The sequence below is a fragment of the Aethalodelphis obliquidens genome, unplaced genomic scaffold, assembly GCF_003676395.1.
Source record: "Aethalodelphis obliquidens isolate GAN/ISIS:26980383/991018 unplaced genomic scaffold, ASM367639v1 scaffold2, whole genome shotgun sequence".
NCBI classification, from domain to species: domain Eukaryota; kingdom Metazoa; phylum Chordata; class Mammalia; order Artiodactyla; family Delphinidae; genus Aethalodelphis; species Aethalodelphis obliquidens.
In genome coordinates, this window is record NW_020837946.1 from 28,409,422 (window position 1) to 28,424,153 (window position 14,732).

Genomic DNA, 14,732 nt, shown 5'->3' on the forward strand with positions numbered 1-14,732 from the left:
TTCCAATGGTTAGCATCCCCCATGTGAATAAACTGCCAGTGTTTTATTATCATTTCATTCAGGCAGACTACCAATCCTTTTTCAAGGTGGGGGACGGCCTTCTTAATTAGTTTGAGTAGATATCAACCACTTGGGCAACAGTATAATTACTGTCTCTCATAAGATAATTCAGGCCTTCCTCAAAGTACAGGTGAGAATTACTTACAGAAAAACAATTTGTTTTAGATAAGAAATTCAAAGGACTCAACTAAAACAGAAACCATTCTTTTGGTTTTCACCTTGAGGGTACTGAAATAGCAGTCTCCAACTAAACTAGCATTTAACACGAGCACCTTAATTATGACTTTGAAAGCTTTTACTCTTTTTTTGTTTGTATCTTCAGGTGGAGAGAGAAGAGATGCTATGGTATAATGTGTACAGTCTTCAATTTTTCTATTAACCCAGGAGCAGTCTTAGCCAGCAGAGCAGTACTTCAGAGACACAGGATCAGTTACTAGACCCAATATGTAGGTTTCCAAAATTACTCAAGAAAGGAGACTCCTAATTCATTACACAAATGAATGCTTTCTGAGAGTGCAAAAACAAAGAAAGACTGAATACTACTGTAAAATTAAAAAAAGATCAGGTACATATGAACTCAGAGGGAATGTTGTACAAATATTGGACCTGGAATATTAGAAACAATGAATCTTAGAAATCATGAAAGATCTAGTCTTGACAGTTTTGTGAAGAATTCTTAAGAGTTCTTCCAATAATTCTGAATTCCAAAATTTATTTGGGATTGATATTTAAGATTTAGGTATTTTAATGAATTTATCCCTAAAAATTTACATAATTCTTTGAAAACTATGAACTTAAAGCAAATTTCAAAAGTGTCACTCCTAAAAAAAAACAAATTTTAAAAAATAAATTCACAAAGATACATGCCATTTTGGGACTTCCCTGGTGGTACAGTGGTTAAGAATCCGCCTGCCAATGCAGGTGACATGGGTTTGAGCCCTGGTGCGGGAAGATCCCACATGCTGTGGAGCAGCTAAGCCCATGCGCCACAACTACTGAGCCTGTGCTCTAGAGCGTGCAAGCCATAACTACTGAGCCCATGTGTCACAACTACTGAAGCCTGTGCACCTAGAGCCCATGCTCTGCAACACAACGAAGAGGAGCCCCTGCTCGCTGAAACTAGAGAAAGCTCGCGCAGCAACAAAGACCCAACGCAGCCAAAACAAAAGATACATGCCATTTTGCTACAAAAAGATACATGCCATTTTGCTACAATGGTCTTCAGAGTTCTAACTCATAACATGAAAAATAAAAAGGGAGTGATCCTGCAGTATTATGCACCCAATCTTGAGCAAAACAAAGAATGCTCTTCTAAGTAGTTGGGAAAGACCCTAACATTTGGTGGAAAGCTGGATCTGTCACCAAGTGGTCGTTGGAGAAATTAAGCTTTTTGTGTTCCAGTTTCCTCATCTGAAAACAAGAGAGATGAATTAAAAGATCTCTCTCAATTTTTAAGTGCTCTGATCTTAGGAACTGACAACACAAGATATATGCACACACACACATAATTATGCAGACTACTTAATAAAATTATATATTATTTCCTTTTAGTACATAGTTCATAGTAAAGAAAACAGACTAAGAATAGGTCACCTAGCCTCTCAATCTTGGGCAAATATAAAAATATTACCATTCACATATATTACAATATATAAAATTTATCAAACAGTTTAATAGTCCCTTTTCTTAATTTTCAAAGAGGATAAAGCAGCTTTTTCTTTCCATCCTAGAAAGCTTCAAGAAATTTATCTAAGACTGTATCACTTTTGTACCTTTATAAAGACAGTAGATATTTAAAAGTTTAAAACATAGTTTAGATAAACATCCCAATAAAGTGTCAAATGACTGCTTCCATGATATTTAAAAGGAGAGTATGCTGCAATAGTCAAGAGTGCTGGAACGCCAAAGAAACACCAGAGACAAATACAGTATTGATAAATTTGGGGATTTATTTTCTGATAAGAAAAATGGTATAAGCAAAGGCTTAAATTATAGTAGGCCTTTAGAGACATGTGTGAGTCAGTGCCTGGTGCGTGATCTTGCATAGAAGCAAGGATAAAAGATAAAGAAAAAATGGTCATCCCAAGCCAATCAGCAACTACCTGGGCAAAATGAGAATATGAGAATGATGTCTCTTAAAGTAAGTCATTGGTAGAATTTTTATGTTGCAATGTATTTTACTTCTACTTTGTAAAGCAATATATCCTGAGGTAATTCACCACAAGTGAATAACTCACTTTTCCAAAACCAACACTATCTTCAATTTTAACAATTTATATTATATACATTATACTTGTATTACAGTATCATATCTGAGCATTTATATGTCAGGAACTGTTCAAGTTACTGGGGATGAAGAAATAAAATTTTAAAGAACTTTGTCATTGTGGAATTTATATTCTAATGTGTGGAAATAGCAGAGAGAAAGTAAAGAAGTAAAATGTGTAACAAATCAGAAGGTAAGATGTGTTGGGTAAAAAATAAAGCTGGGAAGGATATTGGAGGGATTTTCAGTATTATAAAGGGAGACCAGTAAAGCCCTCATTGATAAGGTAGCATTTAAATTCACTTACCCAGCACCTGTATAGAACTATACCAAATCAGGGATAAACTGCTGGCAGCACTAATTCTGTATTTTCTGCCTCTACCAAGTCAAGTCAACTAAAGGTCATCATCAAAAAAGAAAGCAAGCCCATATCATCACTTTTGCTAACAACCATTAAGCAAAAGGAGAGAATGCTGTAAATCTTCACTTTGTTCTTTTTCCTAAGATATTTTGACCTTTAAGAAGTGCCCAAGTCCTTATGGTCCTAAACATTCTAGTTCAAGTTTATGAAAAAAAAATCCATCTCCCTTACAACTTAGTTTACTTTTTAATCCCTTAAATCTATGACAAATTTAATCCAGTCTAGGATGAGAGGTAAGTATTCAGAGAAATGCACTGTGAAGAAGAAATAATATATTCATAATTAATAGAACATATGAACATATGCTGTGGTTTTTAAAATGCAAATGACCTTAATTATAAGCAAGAAGAAAAACTTCCCCTGCACCTAGCAAGTGGGCGACTCCTCCTGAACTCTCCCATCAATCTGGAAGTCCAGGGATTTAAGGAAATCACATAAGCAGAAGTCTAACGTCTCCAGGGTGATCACAGCAAAAGTCACATTTGGGCACATGATTTTAAAACTAAATGACTAGTATGTTGTCATAGGCAGATATACTACTAAAAACATTTTGCAGAAGTATACCTAAAAACGTCTAGGGGTGATGTACAATACTTTCTACAGTTATTTTGTACCTGTTTTTAGTACTTTACAACTGCTTGAAAGCCTTGCTAGCACATTCTCACACCTTCAACATGTCTTGATTAATATTCTATAAGTGTTATGATTAATTTACTAAAGAGAGTGGCAAAATGTTCAGCTGCTACATAAAGGACTCTAGCTTCCCAGGACTCAATGACTATGTTGCACTGCCTCTTTTCCTCTACTTTTTTTTCCCCTGTATGTTTTTTGGTTGTTAACCTTGAAATACTTCATTTATCTTTATCTCGTATGTCTTACCTAGCAGAACTGAGATGTATGCAATCAATACTGGAAATTTAATGGTCCAGGTTTCTGATGCTAATAATAGTCTTTTGCTATTAAATACACCATACTTTCACTGAAACCAGCTAGGAAAATAGCATATTCAAATGCTGCATGTGTACATATACATGTGTGTAGGTACGTATATATGTACACATTCACACTCCCCTCTCAACACACATATCAACTTCAACTGTAAGAACCTTATTAGATTAGACTGATCACACCCTAGCAAAATAAGGTTATATACATACATTTTTAGGGAAAGAGAACAGTCAATGTGATAAACTAAAATAAACTGGTATCTTTATAAAGCTAAGTAAATTCTGACATATTTTTCAGAAAGTTTCCTCTATGCTCCTACTAAGGTCTTTCTCCCTTAACTAGAATACAAATCCATACTTTAGCCTACAGTCTAGATATTAGAGGAAGGCAAGGTAAGTTGTATATGAAATTAATTTTGTGTGATCTGAATTTGGTGAGATTTAATCATTTATGAGACAAAAATAAAAGCTTGAAAATTTGTATGTTTTAATAAATTCTTTGTATTAATAGTAAATGCCAGTACTCAACTACCACTACCTAAAAAGAAGGCATACAACAATGGGGAATCTTTTCAATGTTATTTAATAAGACTATTTCCCTGATTTGTTTATTGGACTGAACTCAGAGAAACTGCTTTAATTAAGTTCAAGATTTGTATGTTATGATTTATTGCAGTTTTGCAGAGCATTTAAATGCTATTTTTAATTTTAATGCTATTTTTAATAGGTAAAGTTATTTAAAAATGTGTAGCATGCTCTATAAGAAAGATACTGTCCTCAAAGGAAGTACTTAACAGAAGTGAATTAGGATTTATAGAAATGTATTGCATGATTTATGATATAGCCATCCTCATATCCTAGTGTGACTAATTCTACAGTATCTTTCAGTAAGAAAGCTTTAGTGATTTCTCAAATCAAAGTTACTATTATTTTTTTAAGTACTGGCAAAATGTATTTGCCTTGTTTTCCTTCAGGTAAGACTACTCATGGCTCTGAAAGGAGCCTTCACGTATCTGGTCACCAAGAGACAAACAGTGTTGCTTAGCAAAGCAGCAACTATGACTATGCATTATTTTAGATAATAACATTTTATCCCAACCCTTCTTTGCAAACACACATCTGATACCATTTTCACACCTTGAGCCTTTCAAAGAAGTGACCCTATATAAATTTCTATATATGAAGTTCTACTAAATAGATTTTTGAAGCTGATTTTTTAAGGAAAAAGGCATTATGCACCTCCTACATACAGTTACTTTTAGAAAAGCAATTTCCGTGTTGTCTAAAGAGCGAAACTGTCTTCAAATTTTAAGTTCTGCTTCATAAACTAGCTCAAGGTTAATACTGTAAGGACCTACAAAAGTTATGCCTTGAAGTTAAAAATTTATAGCCTACTATTCCATTTACTCAATAAAACCCCAGGGACTATGTGAAAATAACTTACATTGAAATGGAAAATGAATGTCCAAGTGTTTTCAAAAATAAGTTTATAAAGTTAACGTTTATCATTTTAACAGTTCTGTTTTGAGCTAAATTTTAAAATGCTATTCTTGGTGAATTATTTACAAATTAGACATCAAAGAGTGAAAATCAGTTTTCCTGAAGTGAGACAGCACATGTTATATGGTGGGAGTCATAAGACAGGAATTCTGGTTTTAGCTGTGACTTCACAGATGGAGAACTAAAGATGTTAAGAGATTTGTAAGAACTTCACAAGACTGTTCAGGGCTATACCACCTAGCCTCAAATATTATAAAAAGTGAAGAAATATTTGACAGCAGAACTGCATGAACTATTAAGCAACATGCTAATCATTTTAATTATGTCTTGCTTACCAGAAAAATCCCAAGCACTCAAAGCACCAAGGGTATATTGAACTATATCTTAAAAATTAGCCATGGTTAATCTACAAAGTTGAAAAATGACATGCAGATGAGCAAAGACTTTACGTACAGTTTTGATAAAGACTCACTTCAGGTTTAGGTATCTTTATCTCTAATCCTGAAAGAATCAATGCTGAATCAAGTCCAACATTCCAGGTAAATGTAGTTCTTTACCAATCAGGCAGTTTTTTCTGGTAATCACTTTGATTAATACAATCTCATGCTATTTTTCATGTTTCAGAGGTGGGAAGTATTAGTAAAGCATCAGAATTAACTAAAACTCAAAGGAGAAAACTTTCTTTTTAAGCTATGAAAAACGAACCTAATTTCCTTGGCTTTTAAAAAACAAATCTGTAATTTCAGTGTTTTAATTGTCTAATAAGCATTTATGTCTGCTTCCTTTAACCTGTGCAACTCTAAAGGGGGATTGGTTTTAATCTTGCCTTTTAAATCTGTGACCCTCCAAGAGGGACTCATTCATTATAAGTAAGTTTTCTGTGCACATTACATAATAAGTGTTCTGCCAAAAACTATGAGGACTATAGTTTAAAGTAGGCAAGAACCTTTCTCTCAAAGAGCTCACAAGCTAATAGTAAGAGATGAAAAATGTATTATATACATATAAAAGAGCTAGGCAAGTATAAACTACCATCAGTTTACCTATAAAGTCCCTCCAAACAAGTATTTAGTTAACAATGACTTCAAACCATAAACTATTTTGAAATGATAGGAAAACAATGAATTATGGAAAAAAGGAAAGCAAGAGCTGGCTATTTATGGTAATCTTTCTGTTGATGCTGACCTAATTAATAAGATAATGAAATCAATATATTTTTTCAAGACCGTGGCTACTTCCTTCAAGTGAACTTTTATAAACCAAAACTTAACTATTGTTGAGGAACAAAAATTTCTAGTAATCATCAATAAAGCTAGAACCTTGGAAACTTTATCCACAAAGAGATAATGCTGTTAATATTCAGAGTGATGAAGACTATGCTTCACTGTTATTTCTTGCCCAGGGAAAAGGCTCTACCAGTATGTAAATTTAAATTCTCCAGAGCTCAGTTTAGTCATCTGCAAAAAATGAAGGAGTTACTACTGCCTTCATGGTAAAAGTTTGCTAAGTGTGAATTCCCCCCCAAATAGCAGAATTTATGAGTAATATACTACACCCACACAAACATAATAAATTCTCTCATAACAAATAATTTGCAAAATATAGTATATTGAATTAAAATGTTTCACTCAAAGTTGTTAGTTCTTGATTTTTATCTTTGCTTCTTTTGGTCAGTCACTCAACTAAGGGATCTGGACACAGGATAAAAGAGAAGACCAGAGCAGGTGGGGTGTAACTCCAAATATGCATTAGCAGATTTAGTTATTTTTCTAACTAAAAACTAAAACTAGATTTTAGTTTTTAGTTAAATAGTGGTGTCCTGTTTGCCTGGGCTTTCAGAGATATTTAGAAAATGTCTGTTATAATTAAATAAGAATTTATGATGTCCAAGATATGACACCAAAAAGCACAAGCAACGAAAGAAAAAAACAGAACTGGAAATTGTCAAAATTAAAAACTTTCGTGCCAAGAAAGTGAAGACAATCCACAGAATGAAAGAAATTTTTATAAATCAGATATATCTGCTAAGAAGTTTGTATCTAGAATAATAAAGAACTATTACAACTCAATAAGACAAATAACCCAATTTAAAAATGAGCAAAGGATCTGAACAGACATTTCTTCCAAGATATATAAATGGCCAATAAGTACACAGTAAGATGCCAGACAGCATTAGTCATTAGGCAAATGCAAATCTAAATCACAATGAGATACTACTTCACACCCACTAAATGGCTACAATGAAAAATAAAAAGTGTTGGTGAGGATACAGAGAAATCAGAACCCTTATATATTGCTGGTGAGAATGTAAAAAGATACCACCATAGGTCTGACAAACAGTCTGGCAGTTAAAGTAGTTACTATACAATCCAGCAATTCCACTCCTAGGTATAAACCTAAGAGAAATGAAAACATGTGCAATAAATGAATGTTCATGGCAGCATTATTCACAACAGCCCCAAAGTCCAAATATACATGAATTCATGAATAAAATACTGCATATCCATAAAATGGAGTATTATTTAGCAATAAAAAGGAATGAAGTCCTGACAGATTCAACATGGATGAACCCTGAAAGTATTAATATGCTAAGTAAAAGAAGCTCATCACAATAGAGTCCTTTGATATGCAATGTTCAGAATAGGCAAATCTAGAGACAGAAAGTGCATTAGTAGTTGCCTAGGGCTCGGGGTATGGACAGATTGAGGCGTGATGGTTAAGGGATGTGGAGTTTCTTTTTTGATTAACAAAAATGTCCTAAAACTGACTGTGGTGATAGGTGCACAACCTTGTGAACATGCTAAATAACTACAGAACTGTACACTGGAAATGGGTAGACTGTATGGTACGTCAACTGTAGTTCAACAGTGCTGCTAAAAATGAATCAATGATGTCCAATTTTTAAACTGCAATATAATCTATCATGAAGGAGAAAGGATTAAGAGTCAGGATATCTATATTTTAGCCCAAAATATCACACCATTCCTGTTTATGTCGTTCCTCCTCTTACATGAATAACTTAAAGCTTCCTGCCTCACACTCAGGGTTTCTCGTAGTGTGGATTTATAGTTAATGTGACACTTTCTTCACCTCACCAACTTGTGAACATATCAAGCTCACTCTACTTCCATGTCTTCATTTTTGTTGTCCATGCCACTGCTTACAATATACTCCCCTTTACTTCTACCTTCCAAGTTCTTCCATATGCAATTTGAATACTATCTTTCTCACAAAACATTTCCTCACTGAACGCCTTCTCTTCTAAACTCAACAGTCCTTCAAGATAGCAAAAACTGATACTCTGCCACATATAAATCATTCTTTCTTATATTTTTGTCACCTCCACTATACTGTGAGTTCCATGAGGGCAGTAAAGCCACATACAAGGGCTTTACTGTTTATAGCAACTAGAACAATACTTCATTTAATATCTATAAAAATACCTAAATGAATAAATTTTCTCGTGATTATTCCACCAAATACAAAAAAGCTAATGGTCAATAAACATTCACTGAATAAATGACTAGATTGATAAATGGCAGGAAGTAAAACCGTAACAGCAAACAATAAAGCTGCTACTGACACTTTTAAGGAAATGACACCCCTTTAAGAGTACAGAATTCAGAACAAGCAATAATTTTCACTTCAGTGATGAAAAACAAGATATTTCTGAGTCTCCTACTGCTAATCGCTTACACAAATAGGGATAACAACTCTAAAAATTCTTATTCAGCTTTGTTTAGATAACAAACACTTTTAGTTACATCTATGCTGTCATATAATTATAACCAGAAACTCACATGCAGATAACCAGCTCATTAGGAAAAGAGTTAAAATTGAAGAAAGAGGGCTTCACCAGTAGCGCAGTGATTGAGAGTCCGCCTTCCGATGCAGGGGACACTGGGTTCGTGCCCCGGTCCGTGAAGATCCCATATGCCGCGGAGCGGCTGGGCCCGTGAGCCATGGCCGCTGAGCCTGCGCGTCTGGAGCCTGTGCTCCGCAACGGGAGAGGCCACAACAGTGAGAGGCCCGCGTACCACAAAAAAAAAAAAAAAAAAAAATTGAAGAAATCTTAGTTTCCAAGACGATTCACTAATCTTTGGGAAAGACATTTTCTATTACCATTGGTATAAATAAATTCTCAGACATACCCTCTACTCTGACACCAAGGTCATTAGTTATTTTAACTTCTCACTTAATTCTCTCCTCTCCAACCAAATGTCAGTCATTACTTCTCTCCTTTAGGAAAAAACTTACCATCGATCCCTCAGACCTCTTACTCTCCAAACCTTGACTGTTGATAGACTATTCAGAGTCTAGATTAATTCAGCCAGGAAGACTTTGTTCAGACAGTCCATCTCATTTATGGTAAACTTTTATTACTTTACTTCAACCCTGAGAAAAAGCAACTCAGGCATTTCAAAGTTTAACAAGGGGTACTATTGTTAAGTTGAGATTCATGTAACTAGCCTCAAGAATTGATTAAATACATAAAGGTAAATTTTTCATCACTGGATATGTAAAATACTGTCTTCTACTTATCTGCTGGAATTAACACCAAAGTATGAATGATAAATCTTCCCCTCCCTCCCTTCTTATTGGTAACCTAGGAGACAGGTGAACAAAACTAGGTAAAATAACAAAACATATCTTTCCAGGGCCAGGACTGGCAGAGCTAAGAGAAGAATGCAAAACAAAATAAAATAAAACAAACAGGACGCAAGATAAGACTTTGTATATACTAAGGAAAGAGGGGCATGCTGGGTGAGAAGAGAAACAAATGGCTATTCTTATCTGTGTTTCAAGTATGTCTCAAAAACCTACATTTACAGATTGATAGTACAAAATAAATTTAAAACCATACTTTCTTCTTACAACTCCAAAAAGTTTAACCAGACTAAGCACATATAATGACTGAGTTAGCATACGTATTAAATTGGCAGAGGAAAACAAGTAGCCATTGTTGTAGTTCTAGACCTTTACCTCTACCCCAAAAGGCAATTCACTGATACAATGACACTGTGAGAAATCATTTAATTCCCTGGTAGCCTCCAGATATGTTCCAGAAGAAAACTTTTCTGCCTTTACAGATTTCAATTATCCACTCCCCCCCACCCCCAACCAAATCTAGAGAGATAAGTGCTTTGTAAACATTTTAGTCACTGAGTGGGCAAAAATAGCATGTATTAGTATTTTATATAAAAATACTAGTAAATCCTCAAAATAATAGTAAGACAATATTCTTTCATTAAAAGCTTTAACATATGTAACTGTCAACGTAAGCATACAAAGAATGAGATACACCATAACAGCTTCATTTAATGATTTTTTTTGAAAGATAAGGGACTTTTTTGTGTCCCTGCTGCTAGAGTATTAGTTATCATTTTCTAAGCTTAATCAACTTAAAAAACTTACAGCATGTGTATTTTAAAGATAAATACACTAACAGCATGTATATTTAAAATGAACTATAGTTAAATGCTGCTTAGAAGGTCCAAAAAAGAAACAGAGGTACTGAAACTTGTTTTGTTTTCTAGTTGAAATGAGTATTACTTGGGTCAACTGGTTGACCAAGGACTTTCACAGTAAAAAAAAGAAAAAAAAAATTATCTCAGCAGTAAAGTCTCAATAGACAATCATACAGAAGAAACTCACCATTTATTTAGATATCAAATATAAAACTCACTGATAATGACACTAAGAAACATTAGAAAATCATCAAAAAATAAGTTAATGAGTATATAAAAAATTAACTCGGAGAAAGCTAGTACACTAATCAGGATTACTGGGTAGTAATAGTCCATGAGAATAGTCTGTTTAATAAAAGGTCTGGACTACATGAGATGTTCTTTCTCATTCAGAGAGAAAACTATAGACTATTTTTGGTTGAAATAACAGAAGGAAGTAGTTTGTTCAGGGCTATAAGAACCACAACAAGAGTTAAATTCAGATTAAATTCACTTTGAGACTTAAATCTTCTACAGCTTGCTTTCCTCTTCATGTACATCGCGATCATTTTAATAAAACGTTAAAAAAAAACCCTGAAACTAAAAAGGTAATTAAGGCAGTTCAAATAATTTCCAAATTGGCATCTCTCATTCAAACGAAATCTTTCATTTAAAGAAATAAAGGCATAATGACAGCATTCCTTACTTTATTTAAATGGTCACAAAAGAGCTAAAAATAAAATCAGCTCACCAACCGGTTAACAAACACAGGTATATCCAGATGATGAGGTGCCTCATAATTAAAAGAATGAAGCTCTTTATGTCCTGACACAAACCAACTGCTAAACCATGTTAAGTGAAAATAGCAAGATATATGAGTGTACATAGTATACTATCATTTGTACAAAAGGGATGGGCGGGGAGGAGAGTACATACATATTTGCTTGTGTATGGACAGAACACCTCTGAAAGGACAAACAAGAAATTGGTGCCACTTGGGTGACTGGAGGGCAAAACACATGACTCCCTGCTGTATTACATCCTATGTGTTTTGAATTATGGACTATCTGAATGAATTATTTATTAAAAAAATAAAACTGGAAATACAAAACATAATCCTTTCTTCCATCTTCAGGTGTGATCTCTCTTTCCTTTGACTGCTTTCTGATGACATAATACTCTGCATTGTTAGTCATCATGTCCCCAAAAGTTCCTTGAGGGTAGAGATATGACAATGTAATTCATCTTTGGATTCGCTGCAGCTTCTGGCCCAGTGTATTAAAACACAGTAACAATTATGATGAATAATTTAAAACATAATAGGAAACACTTGTTGAGCACTTGTGACATGCCTCATGTTTAATATGCATTAACTTATTTAATTCCCACATTTGTATGAGCTAGATATTGTACACTTATGACCAAGCAAATTGAGGTATGGAGAAGAAACTTGCCCAAGGTTCCAAGCTAGGAAGTTAAAATAAACCTTAAAAATAAATAGCTGTCATTAATTGAATCCTTAAGGAAGTACTTTATAATTATCTCACAATGCTATAAAGTAGCTTTATCAGATAAGGAAACTAAGGCTGAGAAAGATCAAGAAACTTCTTGTAGGTCACAAAATTCCTTGAGGGTAGGCACATGATAGTAGTGGCAACAGGAGGATTCAAACTGGCATGTGATTCCCAAACCCCATGCTCTTTCCATTAACTACATTCTCTGTCACAGTAAATGCTAAATATTTGAAGTACCACAAACTGTGTCTCAAGTGATAATGTAGAGATGAGTTCATACATGAGTAAGAAAAAAACCAATCTTTTCATTTTTTCCATTCCCTATATCCTTAAATTCAGATTTGAGCTCTAACTATTCAATAAAGAAGCCATCACTGGAGGTGACACTGTAACATGAAGAAAGATATGCTTACAAGATTATGTCACAGGCTGGCTATAAACAAGTCTACATAACCATTCCTGATAAGATACTGAAATGAAATTATAAATTTCAGTGATACATTGTAAGCATTAGGTTACAAGTAAATAATTTTTTTCTACTGTGTAAAAAAAGGAAAAAGATTTTTAAAATGAGGTGAAGTGGGAGACATATACTTGGTTTTACTGCAACCATATTATATCCCCCAAAACAAAACCCAATGTCTTAGAATGAAAAACAAAATAAAGCTACTTCTCTATGAAGAAACAAAAAGTCTATTAATCAGATCTAATCATGAAAATGAATTTCAGAAAGCAGAAAAAGGAAGGTGCCATTTTATGAATCAGGTTTCTAAGTTTCCTTAGGTCCTTATGTGGAAAAAAAAATCATTCGAAAAGTGTAACACTAAAGTCTTAAATTCCATAAAAAGTGTCCTTTTAATATTCTTCAGTCAATTTGTGTCAAAGACTCATTGGCTTTCTGAATACATGTCCATTAAAAAAAGGTTCAAGCAGATTTAACTGTAATTTCTGCTGATCCCTGGGAGGGAGCAAAAGTATAATTTAGTAACAAGCTCTAAATGAATATTCAAATATTAATGAATATAAAAGTTTAAAAAGTTTCACCTGAGATTACTAAAAGAATTAGATTATGAATTTATAAATAAAATTTTCTAAAAAATCTTTTGGATAAGACTGAAGAAAAATCCTACTAGAAAACTTTTTTTCCTAATTCAACAAAGGAAGAGTCATTGTCATATAGTCTGTTACTCAACTTATGCTGGTTTGCAGAAAATCGTTAAGGAAAACCAGTAATCTATAGTATCATCAAGACCATAATTTCCTCAGTGTTTGGAAATAAAATCATCTTCCCAATTCTTATGGAAAAACTCTTTATTACATCTTAATTGTTTCTTGGTAATGACAAATTGCTAAGGTGGTTTTTTAAAGACTTGCAATACAGCAAAGTAGGTTTTGGAAAAGTGACTTGCAAACAGAAAATCAGAAGACAGTACTTCTACTAATAATATTTATTCCTAACAAGAAACCTTGTATCAATCACAATTCTATCACACCCTGAGACAGGTGAGTATTTTAAAAACAAATAACCTGTTCATCTTTTGCATCACTTAAAATAACCATTTTGGCTTTATTTTTTAATTCAGGAAATGAGTGTAAAAGATTTCAATAGCTGGCAACCAAAAGTATCTTTTATATTAACTTAAACCTTTAGAAGGCAAAACTGTTGCAAGCTAAGGCTAGCATGAAATTCTAACTTCTGAAGAAGGCAAGACAAACTTAAATAGGTCATATCCCAGGTCCTTTAAAAATTGTCTTTTAATCTTTGATGTGTCAATGACTTTTCTGCTGTCCCTCTTCCCCAACAGGGAAAGAAAAAATAAACCTTGCGGCTTAAATTATTGTCGCTCTGGGGCTGGGGTTACCTACCGCACGCTAGACTAATAATGGATACTTTTAAATGCCTATTTTTAGAATTAGTATTAACCAATCTCTTGTTTACATTTAGACAGAAAGATGTGCGAAACATGGCAGGGGGTACATGGGGAGATCCAGAAGACCCAACACCACGGTTGCCCGCCCCCCCCAAAAAAGGTGATGTAAAACAAAAGTACATCGGCTAATATGTTTCAACGAAGTGTTTCAAAATCTCTCAAGTGATTATTCCCTTATTGAAAAGGGTTAAAACCGAAACTGTTTTCAAACATCAGCTTCCCTTTTACAAGATCCCAACAGTTTTTAAAAAGTTACTACCAATATGTTTTTCTTAGCACCCCCTTCCTCCCCGAAAGAATGCATTTCCATGACTACTGATTTTAAAAAAAGAGGGTGAGGATAAGAGTCAAAAATTATTTTAAAAAGCGAGAGTTCTCATTCCTTCATGTAAGTAGAAAAACACAGAAAACATCTTTCCAACGGGGTGGGAGCAGGGGAAAAGGGCGTGAATAAAATACAGTACGAAAGGAAACCTTGGGTTTCGAACTTTATTGCACAAAGAGAGAGTGGAGAGGAGAGTAGGTCAGCCGGAGCAGCGCTTCCCCTCGCGAAGCGGGCATGCAGACAAGGAGGCTACCGAGAAGGCAGGCACCTTCACCTCCTCTGCCCTCAGCTGTCGCCTTCTTCCTCCTCCACCCCCCGCGG

At 34.3% G+C, this 14,732-nt stretch overlaps 1 protein-coding gene across 8 annotated transcripts in view; it reads right to left on the reverse strand.

Annotated features, from left to right (window-relative positions):
* Positions 1-14,732, reverse strand: part of CREB1 (cAMP responsive element binding protein 1) — a 57,065-nt gene that overhangs the window by 41,220 nt on the left and 1,113 nt on the right. The window lies entirely within an intron of this gene.